Source organism: Felis catus, chromosome D3 (genome assembly GCF_018350175.1).
Source record: "Felis catus isolate Fca126 chromosome D3, F.catus_Fca126_mat1.0, whole genome shotgun sequence".
NCBI classification, from domain to species: Eukaryota; Metazoa; Chordata; class Mammalia; order Carnivora; family Felidae; genus Felis; species Felis catus.
The window spans coordinates 80,718,685-80,734,694 of NC_058379.1; the positions used below are offsets into that span (position 1 = coordinate 80,718,685).

Sequence of the window (16,010 nt, forward strand, 5' to 3'; positions counted from 1 at the left end):
CTCGGTTAAGCATCCAACTTCGGCTCAGGTCATGATCTCACGGTTCGTGGGTTCGAGCCCTTCATGGGACTCTGTGCTGACAGCCCAGAGCCTGGAGCCTGCTTTGGATTTTGTGTGTCTCTTTCTATCCCTCCTCTACTCATGCTTTCTTTCTCTCTCTCAACATAAATAAATTTAAAAATATCTTAAAAAAAATTTTTTTTCAAGACCAAGTTTCTAAAGCAACTCAGAACAATGGACAACTCTGACAAACGTATCCCTCTACTGTTGCTTAAGGAAGTGTCTCCTAGGACTTTTAACTAAAACTGTGAACACGAGTGTGCCAGCCTGAGTAGTCTTCTGCACCCTTAGTCTTTGAATTACATAATGAGAAACTGCTAGAAAGAAGAAATTAAATTGAAAAGTAAAACAGTAGAGCCGTGAGAAGAGGAAAAGAGGCACAGGAGAGAGGCTGCCTAAATCCTACTGACTTAATGATGAAATGGAAAAATGTAGGTGTGAAAGAAGGATTACAAAGCTATTAGGAGCCTGGTCATCAGGGCGGCAATTGAACCACTGGCTACGGATGGAGCAGAATTGCACCACAGCAGAAGAAGGAAACCAGAAACTAGAAAATCAAGAACGAAGCTTGGAGATTGCTTATAATGCACTTACCTACACAGATGATTTAATTTCACCTTGAACCACCCAAATCCTCTCTTGCATATTAGGTTCCACCGACTGCCATTGTTTGTGGAATTCTTGTCATCTCTGTGAAAGAGGAACAAAATTACAAAGGCCAAAAGTAATTACATTTTAAATAAACTCAAACCATATTTAACTCTTATCATCCCCCCACTCCCACATTCTACTTCTTCCTTTTAACCTTTAAGGATTAGACGACCACTTGGTTCTTATTTTTGCAAATCAGAAATAGGATTTGAAACATGTAAAACATGGTCATATCCTAAATCAAACAAAAATGCAAATTAAATGTCTTAGAGAAACAGTCTTAGAGAAATACTTTAAGGAAACAGTGTCTGCTATTCAAAACCTCATAATGAAACGGAGTGCCAAGGTCCCAGGCTGGCCTTTCCAAATAAAGCCCAGCTGATGGAAGGGGGGCAAATCCTTCTGGATCCAGGGCTGAGAGAGATGGCATCCTTCATGTGGTATCTCCTCGTGTTCCAGGCAATAGATAATGTCTCCTTGTGCCAGAAACGTAAGACCCAACTTGCTGCCTTCCAAACCGGGAGTCGGAACGTTCCCCATTTGGACATACAACATGAGATGGCCAGGGCAAAGAGAAGACAGGGAGGCTTCTTTATAGTAGCATCATAAGCGGGTCTCCCAGTGAGAAGATGATTCCCCAGGAAAAAGTCACCCCAAGGGTCCCCCTTAATAGTAAATTATGGCTTAGTGTATTAAACTGTACCCCAGAGGCCTAAGGGAATTATGGAAACTGCCTGATTTACTTTTACAAAGTGATTTACACCCAGGGGTGTAATCTATCTCAATAAATCTGAAGCCTCTACACAACAGTCCCCTTCTAAGGTAACAACAAAGCAAGGCGATTTCAATTATATAGTTATTTACCACCACTCTGTTCAGCTTCCCTCAGAGTCAACACCGAAGGGAGCAACCTCAAGCGTCTTTAATTTATGCTGTCACATGAAGACCGTTTTCTCATGTAATAAAAGAAAATAAAGGGAAATGCAGTAAAAGAAGACTCTCTCTCTCTCCCTCTCTTGTTTTCTCTCTCTCCCTAGGCACACCCCTGAGATGCTTTGAGATTTCTACGCTCTCAGACACTGCCAGGGGCATTTCCAAAGGACAGAAAGCTCTTGTGCCCACAGATGACGGAACAAAGGGTGTCTTAGTTTCAACATGACTGCTTGTCATTTCACTTTTACCTGCCCGTCCTTGGGTTCTGCAATTTGCTTCATAATTGAAAGGTGAACTTCAAGTTCAATTAGTAGGACAATTCATTACCTTGCAACCAGAAACGGCAGCTGAAAACCGATTTTAAATAAGATCTGCCTTCTGTGATTTCACGCGGGGCGTCTTCGGTTCACAAAACGCTTTTCAGATTTAATATTTATTGGGGGTATTTCCCAAAAGGGCATTTGCTAAAGTTGCTGCTGCCAGAGGTTGAAAACATCGCTCAGGTAAAAGCAGCTTTATTTATACAACCAGAGACTCTTTATGTCACCATTATCGATTGAATGTTCAGCCCATTTTCTTATCAGCTGAGCATCTCCCCAAAATGAAAAGCAGCAAGAAGCAGCTGTGGGGACTGAAATATCCATCAAGTTTGACAGAACGAGGTCTGCATTTAGGAACCGATGCTGGAAGTCTGGGGATTTCTCCCCAAACAGGAACCATCTCCCCTGCACAGTCGATCGTCAAAAGCTCTGATCAGATTCAAAATCATAAGACACACTCACTCAGACTGATGCAGACAAATTACGTCTCTTCCTGAAAATGGTTCTGTAAGTCTAAAATTTCAACAAGGATTCTAGCCATTTCAGAGTGCATTGAAAAAAATCTCCTTTTCCTCTCGCTCCCTCCAGGTCTTCTTAATACAAAGATAACAGCTCGGTGCAAGCCCACAGACTATTCTGGATCTAGAAGTTACCTTGTTTCTCAGCAGGCAGGAGCGAAGTCTGTTGAACTGATTCTTTCTTTCTTCTTTCTTTCTTCCTTCCTTTCTTTCTTTCTTTCTTTCTTTCTTTCTTTCTTTCTTTCTTTCTTTCTTTCTTCAATGTTTATTTATTTTGGAGAGTGCACATGAGTGGGGAAGGGGCAGAAAGAGGCGGGGACAATATCTGAAGCAGGCTCTGCGCTGACAGCAGAGTGCCCGACGCGGTGCTCAAGCCCACGAACTGTGAGATCGTGACCTGCACCGAAATCAAGAGTCGACGCTTAACCGACTGAACCACCCAGGTGCCCCTGAATTGATTTCCAAAACAGAAGCAGCATCCAGCTCTGGGTCTTCCCGGTTGGGCTTGCCCCGGCAGCGCGTGCAGGATTCCCATCATGTGAGTGACGGGAGCCTGGGCGAGGTGGCCGGTGACCCTCTAGACCAAGGACAGAGGCCACATTTGCCACCCCACTGCCTCCTGTCCTGAGCAATCTGTCTCACTTTGGAACCTCGGCTTGAAAACTCATACCCTGTGAAGACTGGGTTTTTCGGTTTGCAAGGTGCTGCTTTTGCTTGATTTGGTTTTGGTCTTGGTAAGAGAAATTCCAGATTCTGTGAAAGATAACCAGTATGAGTTCACAGGCTTTTCAAACACCTGCTTCACAGGAAAGGAGAAGCCTTGTGACTTAGGACTGAATTTTTTAAAAGTTGTGCAGGAAGATAGTTTTGTAAGATACACTGGGCTTTCATCGCAGAGAGGCAATTAGAAAATATAGATTTGTTTCATGTGTGGTTTAATTTTATGTTTTAAGAAGAAGTTGGCCACAGAGTGAACAAACTTAGCATTGGGACAGCCGAATGTTACCTGCCTTCTGATACAATGCAGAAAGTACAGCCTCCATCACTCAGACAGACGTCTAGCCCAAAATGCCTCACCTGAATCTAGTCACCAGGGAAGAGCCAGACAAATCTAGGATGTGGGAGATTCTACAAGACAATTGGTGTGAATGAAAAAGAAATCAAGTAATGGGCGCCTGGGTGGCTGAGTCAGTTAAATGGCTGACTCTTGATTTCGGCTCAGGTCATGGTTTCACGGTCATGAGTTCGAACCCCACATTGGGCTCTGTGCTCACAGTGTGGAGCCTGCTTCGGATCCTCTGTCTCCCTCTCTCTGTCCCTCCCCTGCTCACTCTTGCTCTCTCTCAATAATTAATAAACGTTAAAAAAATTTTTTTTAAATCAAGTAATGTAAAACAGACAAACAAGACAAAACCAAAAGCCAGAGGGACTATTCTAAGTTAAAATTTCTTGAGGCTGCAAGAGACATAACAACCAAAGGCAGTGATGAACCACAGCTATAGGATGAAATGTTTTTAAGTGACAAAAAATAAATTTTATAAGACTCTTGTGGTATTTGAATATGGACTGTACACCAGATGTTATTAATGTTAGCTTTCCTCCGTGTGATAATTCTGTTGTGGTATTGGCGGATGTCCCTTGTGGTAGATGGTTGCCGAAGTATTTAGGGGTGAGTGTCACCGTGTCTGAAACTTTCAGATGGTTCCGACAAAGCATACATATATAAAAGAAAAATAATACGCTGTCTAGTGAAGAGGTAAGACAGGCTGTAGTTTTCTTGAAGCATGGAGTATATTGAGAGGCACTCACCTGAGCTGGTTTTCACCTTTGTTCCTGGCAGCAGATATAAAGAATATTTGATGGTTTGATTCATACCTGGGAGTGAATTCAATGTTGCAGCTCTGAGGAACCAGATAAGCAACTTCAGGTGCCAGAAGTGAATTTGTCTCCCTTGGAAATGGGACTCTAAGAGTGGCATTATGGACAAATCTATGTGGCGGGTCTTCTTTTAATTTCTCGTTCTGAACTCGGTCCTGTTTCAGAGGACTAGAGGAAGACAGGTTAAGGCTTGTCAAAGTCAAGACCCTGGCCTCTGGCTGCTGTGACCATTTCCATTTGAAAACTCTGAAACATCCTCTTACTGTTTTGAGGAGGGATTGGGAGCAGGAGGAAACAACTTATTTTTAGAGTGGCTTTCCATTTCTCACAGGTACCAGACAAGCTTTGGATGTCAGAGCCCAGACAGCTACTGTTCCTGCCCCTTCAGCACAGGCCACCGCGGGGGTGCTGAGCAACGCAGCGGAGAAGGCGCCGGGAATGAGACCCAGTGAGATGTTGCATTGTCGGTGGACCAGTCAGGAACAGATCCGGACCACCACCAGATCCGGGAAAAAAGCACTGGGTTTTAGAAGGCAATCTCGCAAACGTTAATATAAACCCTCTTGCAGTTTATAACACTGGACGATCACGAACAACCTAATTGGCTATGTAAGCATTGGTCCAGCGGAGGACATGCACGTGACTTTGTTTAAAATAACTTAGTGGAGCCATTCTCTAAAAATAATAATAATTTGGTTGAAAATGAATAATCTATGGGGCGCCTGGGGGGGCTCAGTTGGTTGAGCATCTGACTTCGGCTCAGGTCGTGATCTCCCCGTTCTTGAGTTCGAGCCCCACATCAGGCTCTGTGCTGACAACTCAGAGCCTGGAGCTGCTTTGGATTTTGTGTCTCCCTCTCTCTCTCTCTGTCTGTCTCTCTCTCAAAAATAAACATTAAAAAAGAAAATGAATAATCTCTAATCACTGTTGGTTTTGTGTTTTTTTCTTTTGTCTTACAAATGTTGGCAAATTTTGTGCACAAAAGGGCATTTTTAAAAACTTTTATTTCTTTAAGCAATTTGGCCCATCTTTCCAGGATTTCTCCAATCATTTTCCTCCTTTCTCCCCTCTCCTTTATTGTAATTTATTTTCAACCAGTTATTCTGGCTCTGTGTTGGTTTGTCGGGGCCAAGTTGGAAGCAACCAAAATGTCCAACAATAGGAGTTCAGTTGGAAACAACTCAAAATCTAACAAGAGTGGATTGCTTAAATAAATTATAAAAGGTGTTTCATCTTATGCACAAAAACTTTTCAAATGTGAACGGGTAACTTGTAATATTCAATTTTTCCCAATTCCAAAATTTCATGAACACATTCCTGGATAAGCAAAACAGGTTGGGGGAGGGGGAAGCATTTCAACACTGAAATGTTCCGGGTAATTTTTGTTTCTATTTTACCATATTTGGCTTAAAATTATTGTTACTTTTATAAAATCAGCTGGGGTTCGTTACATTAAAAGAGGTCCAGTCAAGCAAAAAGAAGGTAATAATGATGGCAGTATTTCTAGCCATCCAGTGGCTGCCGCTACTGGTGGTTTTCCACCAGGATGATTTTTCTGCTGAGCGGGGTCGCTCTGATTTCTTCTAGTTCCTTCTCATCGAGGAGCTGCGGGCGGAGCATCCAGGCAGAAAGGTCCTGCACAAGATAGACGTCAGGCTGAACTGACACATCTGGGTGTCTTTGGCTCAGAACGAGAGGTGATGTCCTAAAGGCAGCAAAGGAGACTGTGGGGAAAAAAGCTGACATCTGGGTTCTGAGTCTTGGGGTACAATGAAGGGTAGGGAACCAGAAGAGGGAATTTAGATCCACGTGTTGGGGAGGTGGGGGGGTGCGGGGCAGATGGGGCTCAAAAGAAGGAAGAAATTATATTAGTACTTGCATGGGAAGGAAACTAATCCTTGGGTTTTCAAACTCATTTCGATTTTTGTTTTTAAAAATCTCATGAGTAAGCAGAATTAATGAGACAGGTAAGAGCCCATTCCTCTGGTTGGCAGGCCCTGAAGGATCTTGGGGACATCCATGGCCCCTGCCTGTTGTGGGAACTACTGGCTTCGTTCTTTCGTTCACTAAACTGTGAAATTGAGGTGTACGGTCGGATTTAATTTTACCTAAAAGAAATAAAAGGATTTACCTGTGTCCGATCACCTCTCAGGCATTATTTAACAAAAACGTTCTATAATGTAACGGACCCTCAAGTCTCTTTCTTCAGAATCCTGAGCTTAGCGGTCTCTCATCTGACTTGACTCTCATCTCCCCATTATCCAAGCCAGCCCCTCCTCTTCCCTGAAGGGACTCGTTCAATGGCATCATCACCTGCTTCAAATTCAAAGTGTTGACTTTCTCTGCCCTTTGTCCTCTGGCCCCAGGCTCCCTCACTGACGCTGTCCCGGCTCCAAATTCTCTTTCATTACACCTGAGCTTTCCAAGGGCTGAGGTGATGTTTTCTGATTCCAAACAGTATTGGGCACAAAGTAAGTGATTTATGTGTTAAATTGGCTTGGAAACAAGACTACTGGGGAGGAAGAGCAAATGGATAGGAAAGGAAGGCAAGAAAGCAGGACAGACAAAGAGATCTGGGTGGGAGTTTGACACCTTGAGGTGCTAGTTCATGTTCATCCTCACTTTGACTTTTCTCTACCCTTATTCCCAGCAGGCAGTCAGCATGGCAGGTAAGAAAGTGGCAACTCCTTCAAGACAGCCACTTCCTGGCTACTGCTCTTCTTGAGGGCTTAGTAATAGTATCTGTGTGGAAAAGAAGAGAGAGAGCCTTGGACTGGGAAGGGCAGAGGTTGTTGGCTGCCCCAGTTGTGGTATATCAGGACTTTTTTCACTCCGATGATAGACTCCAATTTAAATAGGCTGACAGTTGAGGAGAACTTAATGGCTCATGAAATTGTGGATCTAGCTTTAGGCATGGCTGAACTCTGTTGCTCAGAAGGACTTGATGTCTTTGGGGCTCTCTCACGGCTCGGCTGCTTACTGGGCTGGCTTCATTCTCAGTCAGATTCTTTCTCTGTAGGATAATCCACTAAGGAGAGTCTACAGTGCACCAAGCTGAAGCTCAGCAGACAGCATTCCCATAGAGGAATCCCAGGGGCTGACTTTCATTGCTTAGGATTGGCTTAAATCTTGGGTCAGGAGCTAGTCAATCACTTATTAACTCCATCTATTCCAGGGGTGGGGTGGGATGGGGTGGGAGGAGTGGTTTCCCAAAGAGAAATTAAAGTGCAGTGGCTGGAAGAAAGGGAAACATATCAAGCAGGTGAAAACATCAGATAGCCACCACCATATTCCACAGAAGCTAACAATACCCAGGGAGCTGATAAAGCATCAGAGGGGAACAGCATCAGGGGATAGCCTATGGAAGTTCAGAGACTCCACAGAGACTTCCTGTGTTCCATCTGGCATAGGACCCAGACCAACTGGATACCCATATGGAAAAAAATGAACCCCAACCTCTGTTATCACTTCAACTCACCTTTACGGGATTGTTCAGTCTTGATTCTTAAGGATATCATTTCCCTCTTAATGGACAAGAGAGTAAAGGTCCCTCTTCCCACCCTGCCCTCCCCTCCTCCCATCATTTTCAACCTCCTAAGAAAAGATTCTCTTGCAACCACAGGGAGGGGGGAAATCTCAGGAAAGACTTAGAATAATCTTTTTACCAGCATGGAGGTATAATGCCTTAAAGGCAAATTGAATTTTAGTTCAAGAAAATAAAACAGGGGCTCCTGGGTGGCTCAGTCGGTTAAGCGTCCGACTTCGGCTCAGGTCATGATCTCACGGTTGGTGGGTTCCAGCCCCATGTCGGGCTCTGTGCTGACAGCTCAGAGCCTGGATCCTGCTTCGGATTCTGTGTCTCCTCCTCTCTCTGCCCCTCCCACGTTCATGCTCTATCTGTCTCTGTCTCTGTCTCTCAATAATAAATAAACTTTTTTAAAAAAGAAAAAAGAAATGTATCCTTCATTTTATTTGTGGAGGAAAATTCATGCCTGCCATGTTGCTTATTTATGGTGTCTGAAAATATTTTTCCCCAAAGAACTGTAATTCAATAAGCATGTGCTTTATTTTCTCAAAACCAAGCATTCTCTCTTAGTCTGTTTTTTACAGTTTATTTATTTATTTTTTGAGAGAGAGAGAGAGAGACAGCATCAGCTGGGGAGGGCGGAGAGAGGAGAGAGAGAATCCCAAATGGGCCCTGCACCATCAGCACAGAGCCTGACATGAGACTCCATCTCACAAACCGTGAGATTACGACCTGAACAGAGATCGCGTCGGACGCTTAATCACTTAACCAACTGAGCCACCCAGGCACCCATTTCTTAGTCCCTCTAAAGTAAAGCCCAAGGGTGAGGAAATCTTGAAAGGCCCACTCTCTAGGTGAGCGTGTTGCTCAAAAATCACAGGTCAACAACTCTAGAAACAGACCTACCCATATATAGTTGGTAGATCTTTAACCAAGGTGCCAAGTCAGTCCAATGGTGAGAGGTCTTTTTAACAAATGTTGCTGAAAAGCAGACATCATCTGGAAAAATATGAACGCCAACCTCCACCTCGCTCCACAAATATAAATTAATCTGTGCTGAATTACAGACCTGAACATAAAATCCAGACTATGAGCTAATGGAAGAAAATATAGAACTCTATCTTTATGATCTTGTGGTGGGCAAAGATTTCTCAGATAGAACCCAGAAACCATTAATCATCAAAGAACAAAGGCAATAACTTAGACATTATCAAAAGTAGGAATTTCTGCTCATCAAAAGACATTGCTAAGAAACTGAACATAGGAGCCTGCACAGGCTGGGGGAAATATTTGCAGCACAAAAATTTGACAAAGGACTTGAACCCAGAATATATAAAGAACTCAAAGAATTTACAAATGAACAGAAAAGGGATGAATCCAGTTTTAAAATGTGCAAGACTTGGAGCGCCTGGGTGGCTCAGCTGGTTAAGCGTCCGACCTCTGCTCAGGTCACAATCTCACAGTTTGTGAGTTTAAGCCCCACATCAGTCTCACTGCTGTTAGCATTGAGTGGGCTTCGGTTCTTCTGTCTCTCTCTCTCTCTCTGCCCCTCCCCCGCTCTTGTTCTCTCTCTCTCTCTCTCTCTCTCTCTCTCTCTCTCTTGCTCTCAAAAATAAATAAACATTAAAAAATAAATACCGGCGCCTGGGTGGCTCAGTCAATTAAGCGTCCAACTTTGGCTCAGGTCATGATCTCGCAGTACGTGGGTTCGAGCCCTGCATTGGGTTCTGTGCTGACAGCTCAGAGCCTGGAGCCTGCTTCGGATTCTGTGTGTGTGTGTGTGTGTCTCTCTCTGCCCCTCACCCACTCGTGCTCTTTCTCTCAAAAATAAACATTAAAAAATTTTTTTGAAAATAAACAAATAAAATGTGCAAGACTTGAATAGACATGTCACAAATGAAGATACGCTAATGACCATGAAGGCAAAATTCAACAAGGGCAAGAAGCCACACTTCCTTCTGTCTTTTGAAAGCCTTCCCCCTGTGGCTTGCTGGTTGGATTCGCTGGTGGGACACAGAAGTCAGAGGGGTTGGTCTTTGAATCCTCGTTATATCTGGGGCAGAAGAAGGGTGAAATCGGTCATTCATTGGGCACATATTCTTCTGTTCCATGGCTATCTTTAGATGGGCTGAACATCTTTAGATATGGGTGTCCCCCACACCTGTCCCTGTCCTCCAAGTCTGTCAGGGTATACAGAAAGGGAGACAATGCAGTCACTGGCTTCCCTCCTGGTCTGACGCAGGGTCCCACACCTCAACCACTCCACATGTTTGGTAGCTACCTAATACATATGTGTCCCCAAGTTCCTACAGACAGCTGTCTCCTCAGCAAGGAACGTTTGGGGATTAGCACAGGCTAAGCCCCGCGGGCACTTATCCGAGGGCTAAGAGCTCACCGCCATTTCCATTTCCTTTGCCCTCCCTTCCTCTTCAGCCAAGGAGTCCGAACCTGTGTTAAGTGGACTCTCAGGGAATGTGGTGTGAACAGCAATAAACACGGTCCCTCCTGGGCCTTCCTCAAGGAGCTTGCTGTCTACCGAGGGACAGAGAGCAAGATGACAACACAACCATTTAGCAAAGGCAGCTTATATGGGGACAGATGTCACTGGGTGGCCGATACTCTGGCCTGGTCATCAAGGAGAGACGGACAATGAGTAATGCATACGGGAGAGAGGAAATCCATCTGGCTGGTAGCAGAACTCATGTGCGGGCTGAGACGCAAAGGAGGGGTGAGGGTGGGAGGGAGAGAGAGACAAAGAGAATGTACAAAGCAGGGTGGGGTGAGAAAGGCACCGAGTGAGTGACAGAGGCATCTGGACAGGCGGGGCGCTAGCAAAACTAATCAAACCCTGGCCTGAGACCCAGGAGAATGGCTATGGCACGGTGAGTGCCAGGGCCTTGCCAAAAATGTCTACCTCACCCCGAACACCGGGTCCCTGCAGGTCAAGTGTGAGTGGTAACACAAGATGATTGTTTACAGTTGTTAGGGGTGTGGGTTTTGTTCAGATGATCTTACTCATCTCAATTGCTGGCAGACAGGTAGCTTTCATTAAGATATTATAGTTTTATTGATGCTCTTCCCCAACTAATTTTGTTTTTCCTCTTTTAGAGATAGCACCACCTTTCTTTCTTTCTTTCTTTCTTTCTTTCTTTCTTTCTTTCTTTCTTTCTTTCTTTCTTTCTCTCTCTCTCTCTCTCTCTCTCTCTTTCTTTCTCTCTCTCTCTCTCTCTCTCTCTCTCTCTCTCTCCTTTCCTTCCTTCCTTCCTTCCTTCCTTCCTTCCTTCCTTCCTTCCTTTCTTTTTTGGTAGCATATTCCCCTGTTTTTGGAGTGTTTTCATGAAGGTCAGTTCACTGGAGCCTCACAGCATCTCTTTCTTAAAGAGGGAGCCTGCGGTTCCGGGAGGCCGGGTGAGCCGCCCACAGGTCACGCGATTAGGAAAGGCAGAGATTAGGGCCCGGACCTTCTGTTCTCTACATCGTCTGAGATTAAGACCTCAGTCTGCTCAGGCCTTGGACCTGGGTCATGGTCTTCTGTTTTCCTTTGATGTGAACTTGCTGATAATTTCTCCATGCTGAATTGTGTTCCGCAGCCAACACCGAGGGTGCTAGTGCTCTGTCGTAAAGCCGTAACAGCTCTATTTGATAAGACCGCCCGTAATTTATTGCTGCTTTAACCTCTCGGTTGCTCGGGCAACCGGTATCCTGCATTCAGACTTGGACTATTTTAGTTAAGTCTAAAAATTTATGACCTTACAACTGCTCAGCCCATCGCTTTGCTCATGTCCTGCCCCTATGAGTCACGCTGACCCCCTAAGAATTGCCTAGAACTCTAAATCAACTAAGGGCTGTGGCGTGGGTGCATGTGAAGAGCTGGGACCAAGGCAGCCTGACTCATGCACCTGGAGTGGCCTGCCACCCCCTTGCCGAGCTCGTGGGCCAGGACAGAGGCCCATTCCGCACTGATCTTTCAAGGGCCTGCCCTTTACAGCAGGATCACAGTTTACTGCAGATTAGGCAAACTCATTTCACAATAACTAGGCTGGCACACGGTTAATTCTGTAACAGAAAAAGGAGGCCAATGCCATGGGTGAAGAAACACGCACGCAAACAAACCCACTGCATAAAGTCATCCTGGGAGTTGGTTTTGGCTTCGTCCTCTCCCTCACTGCGGGTGGGACACACCATGTCCTTTGGCATTTTCATCTTATTTAACTGTCCCTTCTCTCCCAACACCCCTTGGCTGGACAACCGTGCTAACTTCTGATCTTCCAGCCTCGGCCCCATCCTGGCACACCATTCACGTAACCGACCTTCATTCGCGATCTGCTCTGTCCTCCCCGCCGGGGACATTGCGTGGGTCACAGGCCCCTAGAAGAGAGACACAAATGAGCAAACAATGGCAATGCATTTATCAGACCAGAAGCTCCAAGGACAGGGACCACGCGGGTCGTATTCTTTGTGCCTAGAATTTGTTGAATGCAGAAATGAACAATTTTTGAGCGTTACAAGTAAACACATGTTCAAAGAGCTATGAAAGTCTTCCAAAGACAAGAACTGACTGAGTTGGCAGAGGAAAGCCTGGGCCAAGTAGAGGACAGGGGACTCTGCAAGGAAGTGACACTGAGCAGGCTGATCACAACTTCTGCCTCCTCCAAAGCCCTTCCTGGCCATTCTAGTCCTTGGGGACTCTTCTCTTCAGAACTGGGCACTTTCCAGTATTTTGCACTTCATATTCCTAATGGCATTGTTTTCTTTTTTACACGACATGTCATGTGTCCCTAATTAGACTACAGTCTCTTTGAGGGACTACAATTTATTTCCTATATGCATCGACCACATTTTCCTAACTTCTTAATAGGATGTATTCTACATTGGGAATAACTTTCTGTACAATTTATTGACTCATAAGACAAAAGGAATGCTTCTCTTTAAATATCAGTTTCTCTGGGACCTGTAATTGTCAATTTATAATCCTTTAATTACCTGTTAGAGTCTGGGATGGGATCGGAAAGAAATTTAAAGGGTCAAGTATCATTACCAATTGTGGATCAATTAGAAATGCAAACAAACTATCTTTGGGTAAGTCAAAGGAACACCATTACTTGATTTACTCAACACTTTGATTACAAAAATACGCTGCCCCCATTAAAAAACAAATAATTTTAGATAGGTTTTAATATGCATGAATACATTATTTGTCAGTTTTTTAGCAACCAATATATCACTGAGATCTCACGAATATAAATATAGCAACTGACCCCAGGTAGCTGGCATAGAAACCACTTTTGAGAATTTAACTCTCAGAGGACTTTGTTCTTAGCATTTGTGGGTGCCCACATTTTTTTTAACAGTTCCAAAATAATTTACTTTTGTTTGAGTCTCAATGTAATTATTAAAAGACTCGGGTGGTTTCAATATGTGGTATTTAAAATCCAACTTAAAGGGAATTAAAAAATTAGAACTCATAAGATTTAAATCTTAAACCTTAGTTATCATGTGTCTGTTTATAAAAGAAGAGATTCCCCCCCCCCCCCTTTCTTTATTCATCTCAACTTAAGTAGACTATTGCACAAATGCAACAGTGGCATCCTGTGGCTTGGCCTGTGAATGACAAGTGCATATCACAGTTGTGGCCTTGGCGGGGGAGGGGGGGGGTGGTTTGTATTTGTGGCTACACAGAAGTACAGAATCAGTACAAAGAACATGACAATGCCAGCAGAAAAAACAACCATTCGTTATTTTTAAAGACCTAAAATCATTATAAATGTATCTTCGTGGTCTTATATCTTTATTTCATGAGGATGAAGTATATATATAATTTAAAACTGAACTGAAAATAAAGCTACAGAAATTTGCTTATTGGGTTTTTTTAAAGCTTATTTTTGGAGGGGGAATCAACATGGAGTTTCCCTCTGTAATTTATATACAGGGAGTATGCCATTATTTCTCTCATGATGCTATCACAACATCCTATAATGGACAGATGAAATGGTGAGTTTGTCTTTCTCAGATTTTATAAAAGGAAAGAGGGAGCACACATGACAAATTGTAATTCCTACGTTAAGTGTGGGAAATGGAGTAGAAGAATCCAGACCAACCATCAACAACTGCCAACTTTTTCCCCCCAGAAACAAAATGCAAGTAAATCTTTGGTGTTCTTTGATTGACACACTCAGTGGCTTTTCTAACCCCAAATGACATCACTGTCATAGCTTACTGTAGAAACTTCTAGCTTCTCACTTTTTTTTTTTTTGCATTTTTAACATCTTCATTAATAATATATAATGTTGCTTTTATTTAAGATTTTATGTAAATAGGATTATGGTGTTCATATTCTACAAGTTTTTGCTCTCAAGATGCAATCGAACTCTCATAAATGCTCTCGAGTGAAAAAATTTATAGAATATGAATACCATAATGCTATGTATGTAATTTTTTAAATAAGAAAAAATATATAATTAAGGCATTTGGGTTTACACTTTGGAAAATTACCTGTTCTCATTTTTCTCCCACTTCCCTGTTGGGGTGTTTCCATTCTCTTATTTATTTAGGTGCTTTCTCCATTAGATATAAATTCTATGGTAAAATAAACATATTTATTCCTTTGTTATGGATCCTGCAAATGTCTTCTCCAAGGATTTTTTAAAAAGTATTATTATGTCTAATTTTGATTATGGTATATTTTGTTCTAAAGATGTTTTCAGGTCCAAGGGGGGGGGGGGGACTCTATGTCAGTTCTTGCTCTTAGCTGCAAGCAATAGAATCCGGTCCGACTGGTTTAAGCAGAAAAGAAATTTACAGACAGTAAGAAGTTCACACAACGTTTGGGGGTGATGGGAAAAGATGCCTCAGCCTCAATGAAAGAACACCCCCAGAACAAACTAGCTCTTTCAGGAATCTGCCATCTTTCCAGCACCGCCTCTGCCCCTCCACGCCTCCAGGGAGCCAGCCTGCTTCCTCACTTCCGCCCGAGGCCTCCGGTGGCGTCTGATTGGCCGGCCTGAGTCACATGCTCCACTCTGGCCCGGAAGCAGTCTGGGGAAATCCTGCTTACCTTGAGAAAGGAGGTCTGCGGGTGTAGGAACTAGCGTAGGGTGCCCCGGATAGCCAGAAGGTCGGGGCGAATTCACGGCTAGCATTTTCACTCTAGGTTGTAAAGATGTTCTCCTGCACGTTCCAGTAGTTTCTGTGTTGCAGGTTTTCGTGTAGAGATCTTTAATTCCACCCCACCCCTCAATCTGTTTTTGCATAATTGGCATAGGAATCTAAAGAAGCGCCAATGCTTCCATTCTTTTCTCACTCATCCGTACTTTAACCTCTATCCTGTTCCACTTTCCTGCGTGCACACGGATTTGCGGTGGGCTCTCTAGTCTGTTCCGGCACCTGTCCTCCTGCCCAGACCACTGTATTTTAACTTCTGCAACTTGAATGCCTTGATATCTGCAGGGCGACTCCTCGGCTCTCATTGTTCTTTTTCAAAACGATTTTTTTTCATAATTTCAATTTTCATATGAATTTTATAATCGATTTCGAAACTCAAACAAATTCTGCAGGGTTTTGTTTGGAATGTAGTTAAATTTAGGGGTAATTAGGCATAACTGACATTTTAGTGCTTTTTACCCATTACTCAGATCTTCTTTTATATCCTTAATAAAATTTTGTAATTTTTTCCCCATTCTTCGACATTTTACATGATGTGTATTCCTTAGGTACTTTTTAAAAATTTTTTTATTTATTTGAGAGAGAGAGAGTGAGAGAGAGAGAGCAGGGGAGGGGCAGAAAGGGAAGGAGACATAGAATTCCAAGCAGCTCCAGGCTCTGAGCTGTCAGCACAGAGCCCCACTCAGGGCTGGAACCCACTAACTGGGAGATCATGACCAGAGAGATCATGACCTGAGCCAAAGTCAGATGCTTCACCGACCAAGCCACCCAAGCGCCTCTGTATTCCTTAGGTTCTTTACAGTTTTTGCTGCTATTGTGAATTGACGGATTTCTTTCAATTTTATTATTTTTTTAATTTGTTGCTGAAATATAAGCAAAGAGACACCGAACTTTATATTGCTCTTGTAACCAGCAACCTTACTGAATTCTTTTCATCACTTCCAATAGTTTATCTGTTGATGT

The 16,010-nt window shown here is 43.5% G+C and overlaps 1 long non-coding RNA gene across 3 annotated transcripts in view; it reads right to left on the reverse strand.

Annotated features, from left to right (window-relative positions):
* The window catches only part of LOC109493498, a 45,266-nt gene that overhangs the window by 4,573 nt on the left and 24,683 nt on the right, over positions 1-16,010 (reverse strand). For 2 of the 3 annotated variants that reach the window (XR_006587587.1, XR_006587586.1), the window contains exons 3-4: positions 12,197-12,254; positions 655-750 (exon numbers count right to left, since the gene is read on the reverse strand). This is a non-coding gene — a long non-coding RNA (uncharacterized LOC109493498). Of the gene's footprint in view, positions 1-654; positions 751-12,196; positions 12,255-14,378; positions 15,677-16,010 lie in introns of those variants that run through there. The other variant, XR_006587588.1, reaches the window with a different exon arrangement.